The 11,182-nt window shown below is 38.5% G+C and overlaps 1 non-coding gene across 1 annotated transcript; it reads left to right on the top strand.

Annotated features, from left to right (window-relative positions):
• The first annotated feature begins 462 nt into the window (after nt 1-462).
• LOC127077040 (small nucleolar RNA R71) lies at nt 463-569 on the top strand. Its single transcript, XR_007787028.1, has one exon. It is a non-coding gene; the product is annotated as a small nucleolar RNA R71 (small nucleolar RNA).
• Nucleotides 570-11,182: the final 10,613 nt, after the last annotated feature.

The following is an 11,182-nucleotide window of genomic DNA, read 5'->3' as shown; positions in this document are numbered from 1 at the left end:
TTATATGAAAAATTAGAATGGTTCTTCCAGTTTGAGTTATAGGTATGCGAGTAGGGATTTCCTTGAGCATAGTTCACTTGCTCTGCTTGGATTCCTGTTAGGAGTTGACAATCTGTAGGAGTGTGACCTTGAATTCCACAGACTTCGCAATTTTGAGTTACGGCAACCACGGTGGCTAGAGGTGATACATTCAAACTTTCAATTTTCTGGGCAAGAGCATCCACTTTTGCATTAACATGATCAAGGCTACTTATCTCGTACATGCCCCCTTTTGTTTGAGGTTTTTCTACCATCGTTCGGCCGCTTCCCCACTGATAATGGTTTTGGGCCATGCTCTCAATAAGTTGATAAGCATCGGCGTAAGGTTTATCCATAAGCGCACCACCTGCGGCGGCGTCTATTGGTAACCTTGTGTTGTACAAGAGACCATTATAGAAGGTATGAATTACTAACCTATCCTCTAAACCATGGTGCGGACAAAGTCTCATCATGTCTTTGTATCTTTCCCATGCTTCGAAAAGAGACTCGTTATCTTTCTGCTTAAATCCATTTATCTGGGCTCTTAACATAGTTGTTTTGCTTGGAGGAAAATATCGGGCAAGGAAGACTTTCTTCAACTCATTCCATGTGGTGACTGAGTTGGAAGGAAGAGACTGAAGCCATCTTCTAGCTTTATCCCTTAACGAGAAAGGAAAGAGACGAAGTCGAATTGCCTCTGAAGTGACACCATTAGCTTTAACAGTATCAGCGTATTGGACAAATACGGATAAATGAAGGTTTGGATCCTCGGTAGGATTTCCAGAAAATTGGTTCTGTTGCACTGCCTGCAATAGCGAAGGTTTAAGTTCGAAGTTGTTTGCTTCGATTGCGGGTGGAGCAATACTCGAATGCGGCTCATCTTGCGATGGAGCAGCGTAATCTCGAAGAGCACGAGCTGGTTCTGCCATCTCGGGTATCGGCGAAGGAAGGAGATTTTTGAGATCAGGAATTTCGTTTGGAGGAAGATTGTTTGCAGCACGATACTCCCGAATTCATCGTAAGACTCGGAGATATCGTTCAACATCATTGATTGGTAAGTAGTACGGTTCGCCTTGTGAGTGAGTATGTGGCATACAAATCAACGAAAAAGAAGGAAAAATAAAAAAAAATGCCTTAGTCTCTACAGCGTAACAGAAAAGTTATGATATCTACTAAATAAAAGTCCCCGACAACGGCGCCAAAAACTTGATCGCGACTTTATGAGTCTACTGGGGTATTAACTGCAAGTGCACAATCTAATCGCGTAGTTTTAAAAGATATCGATCCCACAGGGACTTAATGAATCGATATACCGTTTTTCTAAGGTTACTTCGTAAAGCTAAGACGGATGATACTTTGATGATTAGGGGGAAAAGTAAAACTAAAATTGGATCTAGATTAAATATCAAATAACACGGATATCGGTATGTAGTTCGTCGTAATTAGGGAATCAAGTCTTCGTTGGTTTCTTAGTTTTAAAATAAGTCTTTTCAGTAGACACTATTGATTAAAAGTCTTTTCTCAAACTCTCGCTCTGTTGAATCAGACTATGACTTTATATTAACGTACGCTCTCACTATTTAGTTAAATCTAAAATCACTTTTTGAAAGCAATGGAATCTATAGAAACTCTTTTTTAAGAAAATACTAACCGTTTAAACACCCTCGTCTCAAACTCTCGCTCTGTTGACTTAGATTATATGATTAAACTTAAATGCTTAACTTTCATCCTCACATTTAACTTTTAAAAATAATTTTTGAAAATGATTAGAATTTAATTAACTTTAAAAATTGCTCTCGCCCTGATTTAAAGTTAATGTCCAATTTACACTGTCCAGTTAAAAGCTCAAACTGTCGTTCTATTGATTTTAACTTCTTTATGTCTTTTACTCTCGTACAAAAACCTTGGTATTAACTCTGTAAATTGAGACCATAAAAAGAGTGACTATATTTTGAAATAAATTTAAACCAACTCAGTTTTGATTCCTTTATTTCGCTTACTTTACATACCGATATCTAAATTTATTTAGCCGAACATGCTAAACAAACCTAAACAATTATTATGCTTAAATACAGCCATATTAGACGAACAATATAGATAAACAGCAGCACAGAGCATATATAAGTTAAAACGATAAATTAATGAACCTGTAAAATTAATAGAGATCTTGGTTGTTCCCTAGCTTCGATGCTTGAACACTCCACCACAAACCGGTTGGAATTGTTCTTCACAATCTTCGATCAGACAGTAAAATAAAAACAAAGAAGTAAAATACTATGATCTAACGTAAGGTTAGATCCAGTAAAAGTTACACAATAGTTTCCGGTGTAGAAACTATGGTGAGAAAATTAATTGAATGCCTAGAAATTAAGCTAACTAAGAAAAGAAATTAAAATGCTAAGGAAAATAAAAAATGCTGAGAAAATGGAATGCTAGAAAATATATTGCTGAAAAAATATATTGCTGAAAAAAAAATGCACGGCGGAAAAGAGAGGAACCCTCCATTGGATCCCTTGAGGTCTATTTATATTCATCCATAAAGTAACCGTTTCTTCCAAAGTCTCTTCAGTAGGTTTTCTAACGTGTCAACGAGTCAAGCGGAGAAATAGGGAAGGAGTGCTTCTGTTACGTGCGTCAAAGTCAAAGGAAGAAGAATAGGAGTGGGGGTGTGACGTCCGTCACACCATGTGTTACGCTCGTAACACTAAGCAGAGGGGCGTGACGCTCGTCACACCATGTGTGGCGGTCGTCACAGCGTCACAGCGCTTTTCCTTGTAGTTGTGGGTTGGGCTTTAGTGGAATGCTTTTCCTAGAGAATCCTCTTTTTGCACCCCCTTTTCTTTCTTTTTCACATATGCTTCAAATAATGTTACCTGAAATAAATAGAAGGAAAATACCAAGTAATATCGAATAATATAAAATAAATCGAATGAAATAATAATATAATTTAATTAAATCGAGTCCAGAAATGTGATATTATTTCATGTTATCAGGTATTAGATACTGGATGCGGTTCTCACATTTGTACAAATGTGCAAGGACTAAAAGGGAGTAGAAAATTGGCAAAAGGTGAAGTCGACCTACGAGTTGGTAATGGAGCAAAGGTTACTGTAGCACCTCAAATTTGCACCTACCTTTTGTACATTCATTTTCATATTAGGTCATTAACATAACATAGTCCACTGCATAGCATTGCATTGTCCTTTGCCCAAGTGCAAGCCATCAGACAAGATTAGGTCAAGACTGGTCAGGAGAATCAGTCAACCAAGCAAGCAAGTGCATTTCTCAAGGAAGCAAGGCCCTAGGATTGGGTCAACATGTTTACAGGACCTAGGGGTCCTTTTGAAGTGGTTTGGTCAAAGATTGGGTGCTCAGAAGTCATCATTCATTGTTCAATCCATCAGAAACCCTAGAAATTCAACTGTGGTCAACTGTGCCTGATTTTATGGATTTGAAGGTGGGAGATGGTTTGAAAGGCTTCATTCATGTTCATATAAGTCTCATTTGTCATTTCAAAGATCAAGATTGGAGAATTTGAGGTCAGATCAAGAATTACCAAAAATAGCAGGTGACCTGTAATTGGAAACTACCAAAAATGGAAAGTTCTTCTCCTCAAATTTACATCATCATACAAGCTTCAAATGAAATTTTGTCCAACATGAAAGTTGAAGATCTTGATCTCACCTTTCGAAAAAGTCCAAGAACACTCATTTCTCATTTGTGGTTGGCAAGTTATGATCAAATCATTCTCAAGAATTTTTGAACTTCAAAGTGGCATAACTCTTGAACCATTTGGCCAAATTGAGTGAGGTTTTTTGCTACAAGTCACATTTGACATGCTCTATCCAAATCCTTCACCACATTTCACCAAAAATCATCCAATCAAAATGGCCTTTTTTAAGTGACTTGAATTTAAAAAGGGAGAGGTGAAAAATTGACTTTCAAATTAATCATTGTCTACACATTCTACCAATTGAAAATGATCAAAAACCATATTTAGGATGTGTTTAGGCCCATTTTCGTGCACTGTAGCATGCACCCCCATGCATAATGTTTGATTTAGCAATTTGCACTTAACTTTCATTTTGATTAATCCTTGTGTTTTGGCTTAAGTTTAATTAACAAGGTTCATTAACAGTTGGTACATATAGTTAATCATAACAGAAAACACACGGAGCATTCCATTTCTACTCAGATCTAGATCTAGAAGAAAAAAAACTCTCTCAATTCTTCACTTGGATTTTTTCTGAAAAATTTCCAAAGAGCTTGTGCCATTGTTCATTGATTCATCACTTACTATCATTTTGGAAGCTGTTGTAAGCATAGATCCATGACTGTTCAAGCAAAACCAGCACTGTTCCATTGAACCTCTTCCATGGCAGTTGAGATTTTGAGCTGGAATTGAAGCAACTGAACCTTCAACACTCCTCCATTCATCATCTGGAACCTCAAGGCGCTTCTGTTTCAGCTTGTCACGGCCAAAGAACCACGAATCCATCCCTGTTCTTCAAATCAGGTAGGAATTCGAACCTTGCCATTGTTAAAATTATGAGATGCTTTGAATAGATCTTGCCATGCTGAGTTCAATGAACTTTAAATCGTGAAAAATCATTGAGTATTAAGAGAGAAATGTTGAAATGAAGTTTGGTTGTCAAATGTTATGTTGCTTGTTTCTTCCATGCTAGCTCGAATTAGGGAAAACCAAGGTTGGATTATTGATGAGCATTAGGAGATGAACATATTGGTATCTCATTTGTTGAAATCTGGAACAAAAGTTCATCGCGATGATGAACATGATGAATGCTTGCATAAACCCTAATTTTTCAACCCAGAAACCCGTGTTTGATCTGCTGGGATTTCGCCTTGCATGTATTTCGTGTTTCATGGCCATGTGACCAATCAGCGCTTGCCACGCCCTTAAGTGAAACGCGGCGTTTCACTTAAGTGGCCTTGTAATTACAAGTTTGCCATTGTCCGTGTTTAATTCCATTTAAATAATTTCCACTTTTCAATTTTTATTTCATTTGGCATGTTGATCTTAGAAAATTCATAACTCTTCCAATACTTGTCCAAATAACATGGGATTTTTTGTGAAATGCTCCTCATGACTTCTAGTTTATTATGGTGAGCTTTCCAGAATTTTTGCACGTGGGGATTTTTAATTGGGCAAGGGTTTGTTCATGTGTGTCCAATTTGTGTATGCCTTGCCATTTTGCTTGTGAACTGATGATGCTTGCTCCAATGACTCTCAAATTTTTTGTGCTTAAACTAGACATGTTCATGGTTATTTTGGTATAGAGTTTGTAATTTTATCATTGCTGGTTGATGAGATATGATTTTTTGAATAGAGGTGTGACAATTTGTGTCACACCATCCTTGTCTAACTTCATGATTTTAATTACCATGCTTATTGAACTCAAAATGGTCTGGACTTTTGCATGAAGATACTTGTGAATGTTTAGAACGCTTTTGAATTTTTCTGGAATTTTTGAATGCATTTCCGATTTGTTTGGTAATTTCTCCCCTGTTTGACCAATTGTTGACTTCTTGTGAGACATGATTTCATTTGATTTGTGAAATTCTGATGCTTAATTGGATGGACTTCAAATTTGGCATGAGTATTATAGACATCTTGAAGTTTGCTATGGTTTTAGTCCCATTCATTTATCATGTGTTGTTTCTGTTTTATGATTAATTGAAGTTGATGCTTGTTTTGATGCCATGAATGAGCTTGCTTGAACTTGTGTTGACTTTATGAATTTCATTGACTTGCTTCGCTTGACCCAAATGAGCTGAAATTTGGTATGATTGACATGTTATGAATGCTGTTTGACCATGAATTTTTTGGGAATTTATTGAAATGTTTATGATTTGGTTTGAGTTAAATCTTTCTGTTGACTTCTATGAGCTCCTATTTGCATGCTTTGTGCTATTTTGATCATGAAATGATAATGATGAATGATATGAATGTGAAACCACCTGGATTTGTTTCCTAATTGTTTGATCTTGATTTTGGATAAGTTTCATGTTCTGTTTTGACCTTTTGGTATCATTTTGACCCTAGTCTTGTACTAGTGGTTTGTGCTCTCACATTTGAGCTGTGTTTCAGGTTAATAGCACAGTGGCCTATGCTTGATGATGATTACTCAATTGGAGTTGACTTGTTGCCTGTTCATGACTAACTTTGACTTTGTTTTGTAGGTTTTAAAACTTGAGTTTGTGCCATATGGCTTGCACCCTTTGTGCATTGTGATTATTGTTTGCCTGTACAAATTAACTGTTGATCTTTGCTGTTTGGTTTTGGTTTGTCTGAGTACTGATTGTATTTGATTGATTTCAGGTACTTTAGTTGCTTTAGTTCCATTGAGAACTTGCTTTGCTTTGCTTAAGAGCATTTGCGTTGAGGTATAATATCCTAACTCCATGTAGTCTGGAAGACCTGGCCTGTTACTTGGCCAGGCACCTGTCTGAAGTCCTCCTTAAGAGGCAATGTTTGTGTTTGTTTACATTTGTCCTTGTACATATCCAAAGACCTCCTAAGTGAAGAGGCATTGGCAGATACCAGGGATGTGCAATCCATCCCCTGCTATTCTGTGTGTCATCTGCTTTGCTCACACTACTGTGTTGATGCATTGCAGATACTAGCCCAAGATCATTGTACGTTGTGTCAGTCATATGTGTAGAAGGGTTCCCACCTTCTGAACCCACACATTCATGTCTTAAGCTCTCCCAGGCCAGGGATAAGAGCTGTGAAGTCTCATCTTCACTCACCTTTCATCTGCTTCACCTTGACTCTCAATGTCAAGGTTAAGAGCTAACCTCACCCTGTTACAGTGGTTTGTTTGTCGAGGTTGACATGACCCCTCGACTAAAACCTAACCTTGATTGAGCCAACTGATTGCATATAGTGTGTGCTATTTGTGCTTGTGTGTTTGTTTTAGCTTGCTTCCTGTGCAAGATAGGTTTAGTTTGGCTTGCTTCCTGTGCAAGTCATGTTTAGGATAGCTTGCTTCCTGTGCAAGTTAGCTAGAAACCTTAACTTAGGGATGATTTTGCATGATAACATCTAGGCTCGAGTCGTAGTCTCCCTAGTTGTGTCTCCCTCTGTTATCTGGTTAGGCTAGCCCCTTTTCCCTTCGTAGGGGAACTACGTCGCCCTGATCCTCATACCAGATGAGGTACGTAGGCAGGAGATGAGCTGATCTCTCCGGGCGCCCTTTTTGTTTTGTCTTTGTGTGTGTTTGGTTCGGAAGCTGATGTAAGTCCAGCGATTGGCATTCGGATTCCATGTTTGCCCATTTTTGTGTGGAGTTTGACGTAAGCCCAGCGATTGGCAGTCGATTTCCTGTGTTGTTTTGTTTGTGTGCGTGTTAGCCGAGCTACGAATGCTCTGATTCTTCTTCGTCCAAGAAGATACGTATGCATAGGATGCGACATCCTAGCGAGCATGTTTTCCCCTAGTCCGAACTACTTTGACTCTGATGTCTATGCCTGATAGACTAAGTAGGCCCAGGATGCGATATCCTGCCGAGTCAGTCTTGTTTGTTTTCTTGTGTCTCTTTCAGCCAGTGTGTTTGTTTGTGAGCAGTGTTTTAGCAACCATTTTCCTTCCTTTTGTGCGTGGATCCCGTCGAGTACTACGGATGCGTAGGGGTGCTAATACCTTCCCTTCGCATAACTGACTCCCGATCCCATTCTCTTTGGTCGCGAGACCATGCTTTTTCCAGGTTTACTCTGAGCGTTTCCTTTCCCTCTTTTGGGATAAATAACGCACGGTGGCGGCTCTGTTGTTCTTGTTTCCCGCCGGTTTTTCGCGTAATGCGACAGTTACTGCCTTAGCCGTAGAAACTTATGAATTGACTTTACCTAGTGGTTTAATAATTCAGTTAGAGAACTGTTATTATGTACCTTCAATTAGCAGGAATATTATTTCCATTTCTTGTTTGGACAAGTTCGGTTTTTCGTTCATAATAAAGAACAATTGTTGTTCAATTTATTTGAATGATATATTTTATGCTACTGCTCAAATGAATAATGGATTATATATCCTTGATCTTGAGATGCCAGTTTATAACATTAATACTAAAAGGATGAAACCTAATGAGTTAAATCCAACTTACCTTTAGCATTGTCGATTAGGCCACATAAATGAGAAACGCATTTCCAAACTCCATAAAGATGGACTCTTTTGATTATGAATCATATGAGACATGAAGATCTTGTTTAATTGGAAAGATGACAAAGTCTCCATTCACAGGAAAAGGTGAAAGAGCTAATGATCTTTTGGCCCTCATACATACTGATGTATGTGGACCACTGAACATACCAGGCAGAGGAGGTTTTCAGTACTTCATCATATTCACTGATGATTTCAGTAGATATGGTTATGTGTATTTAATGAAACACAAATCAGAGTCCTTTGAAAAGTTCAAGGAATTCAAGAATGAAGTACAAAACCAACTAGGTAAGAATATTAAAACTCTTCGATCAGATCGAGATGGTGAGTATTTAAGCCTAGAGTTTGATGACCATCTGAAAGAATGTGAGATCCTATCCCAACTCACTCCTCCTGGAACACCCCAATGGAATGGTGTGTCTGAGAGAAGAAATCGAACCTTGTTGGACATGGTCCGATCCATGATGAGTCACGCCGATCTTCCAAGCTCCTTTTGGGGACATGCGCTATTGACAGCAGCTTACACACTTAACCGTGTTCCATCCAAAAAGGTTGATAAGACACCATATGAGATATTTGAGGTTGCGAAGTTTATGTGAAACGACAAATTTCAACTAAGCTCGAGCCCAAATCTGACAGATGCTTATTTGTGGGGTATCCTAAAGAAACAAGAGGGTATTACTTCTACAATCCTTCTGAGGGAAAAGTGTTTGTCGCTCGAACTGGAGTTTTCCTAGAAAAGGATTTTATTTCCAAAGGAACCAGTGGGAGGAAAGTAGATCTTGAAGAAATTCAAGAATCACGAAGCATCGATACACCTATGGAGGAATTAGAGCAGGAAACACAAGTGGTTGTGGAAGAGCAACCTGCTCAAGTAGAACAAGACCAGCGTAGCTCAAGCAGGATACGTCACCTACCTGAGAGATATGGATATCTCATAACAGATCAAGGTGATGTATTACTCATGGATCAAGATGAGCCTATGACCTACCAAGAGGCCATAACTGGTCCCGAGTCTGAGAAGTGGCTAGAAGCCATGAAATCCGAAATAGATTCCATGTACACAAACCAAGTTTGGACCTTGGTAGAGCCTCCTGTAGGAGTTAATCCTATAGGATGCAAGTGGGTCTTTAAAAAGAAGACTGACATGGATGGTAAGGTACATACCTATAAAGCAAGACTGGTTGCAAAAGGATATAAACAAATTCATGGTGTTGACTATGATGAAACCTTTTCACCAATTGCAATGCTTAAATCTGTTCGGATTTTACTTGCTATCGCTGCATATCATGATTATGAAATATGGCAGATGGATGTCAAAACTGCTTTCCTTAATGGAAATCTTCTTGAGGATGTGTACATGACACATCCTGAAGGATTTGACATACCAGAAGAAGCCCAAAAGATATGTAAGCTACAAAGATCAATCTATGGATTGAAGCAAGCTTCCAGAAGCTGGAATCTTCATTTTGATGAAACGGTAAAACAATATGGATTCATCAAGAACGAAGATGAGCCTTTTGTCTATAAGAAGGTTAGTGGGAGCATGATCGTGTTCCTGGTATTATATGTAGATGACATGTTACTCATTGGAAACGATGTCCCTACCCTGCAACAAGTAAAGACTTGGTTGGGGAAATGTTTCTCTATGAAGGACCTAGGTGAAGCAGCCTATATATTAGGAATCAGAATCTATAGAGATAGATCACGAAAACTGCTTGGCCTAAGTCAGGGTACATACATAGACAAAGTGTTGAGACGCTTTAATATGCATGATTCCAAGAAAGGATTCATACCTATGCAACATGGCATGTGTTTGTCAAAAGCACAATCCCATTCAACTAAGGTAGAAAGGGATCGCATGAATAAGATTCCATATGCATCTGCAATAGGATCTATCATGTATGCCATATTATGTACTCGACCATATGTCTCGTATGCTTTAAGTGCAACGAGTAGGTATCAATCTGATCCTGGTGATGCCCATTGGGTAGCTGTCAAGAATATCCTTAAGTACTTGAGAAGGACTAAGGACTCATTCTTGATATATGGAGGTCAGGAAGAATTGGCTGTAATTGGTTACACCGATGCTAGCTTCCAGACAGATAAGGATGACTTTAGATCGCAATCTGGTTATGTGTTTTGCTTGAACGGTGGCGTTGTGAGCTGGAAAAGTTCAAAGCAAGATACAGTTGTTGATTCTACAACCGAGGCCGAGTATATTGCTGCCTCAAGTGCAGCAAAGGAAGCTGTTTGGATCAGGAAGTTCATTAGTGAACTTGGCATAGTCCCTAGCATTGTGGATCCCATTGGTCTCTATTGTGATAACAATGGTGCTATCGCACAAGCTAAGGAGCCTAGATCTCACCAACGATCCAAACACATACTTAGGCGTTATCATCTCATTCGAGAGATAATAGATAGAGGAGATGTGAAAATATGTAAAGTACCTACACTTGACAATATTGCTGACCCACTGACAAAGCCTCTTGTGCAGCAGAAGCATGATGGCCATACTAGATCAATGGGCATAAGGGGTATGCCTGATTGGCTCTAGTGCTAGTGGGAGATTGTTGGTGTAAGCCCTAGAGGCCAATACTTTTGGTACTTGTATCGAATTATTTATTAATAATAAAAGGCATTTTTCTTTATTATGGTTGATTAATAAAGTCCCTGGAATAGATAGTCCGTTTAATGTATTAAGTGTGACTTAATCATGAGAACACATTAAACATAAGGACACTATTCTTAAAGTATTTGTAGTCGAGCTTTAGTGTGAAGTGGGATAACATTAAAGCATTAAGACTATTATGTTTGTAGACTGATGATCACATCTCATGGATCATGGATAAAGAGTTATCAAGTCTTAAACATAGGTATGAATATTAGGAGTAATATTTATACCGGATTGACCCGCTATGAGAATACTATATAGAAAGTTATGCAAAGTGTCATAAGTTATTCTCATGGTGATAATAGTGTATACCA

This window comes from Lathyrus oleraceus, chromosome 4, assembly GCF_024323335.1.
Source record: "Lathyrus oleraceus cultivar Zhongwan6 chromosome 4, CAAS_Psat_ZW6_1.0, whole genome shotgun sequence".
In the NCBI taxonomy this organism is placed as follows: Eukaryota; Viridiplantae; Streptophyta; class Magnoliopsida; order Fabales; family Fabaceae; genus Lathyrus; species Lathyrus oleraceus.
This window is presented reverse-complemented; position numbering and strand designations above follow the sequence as displayed.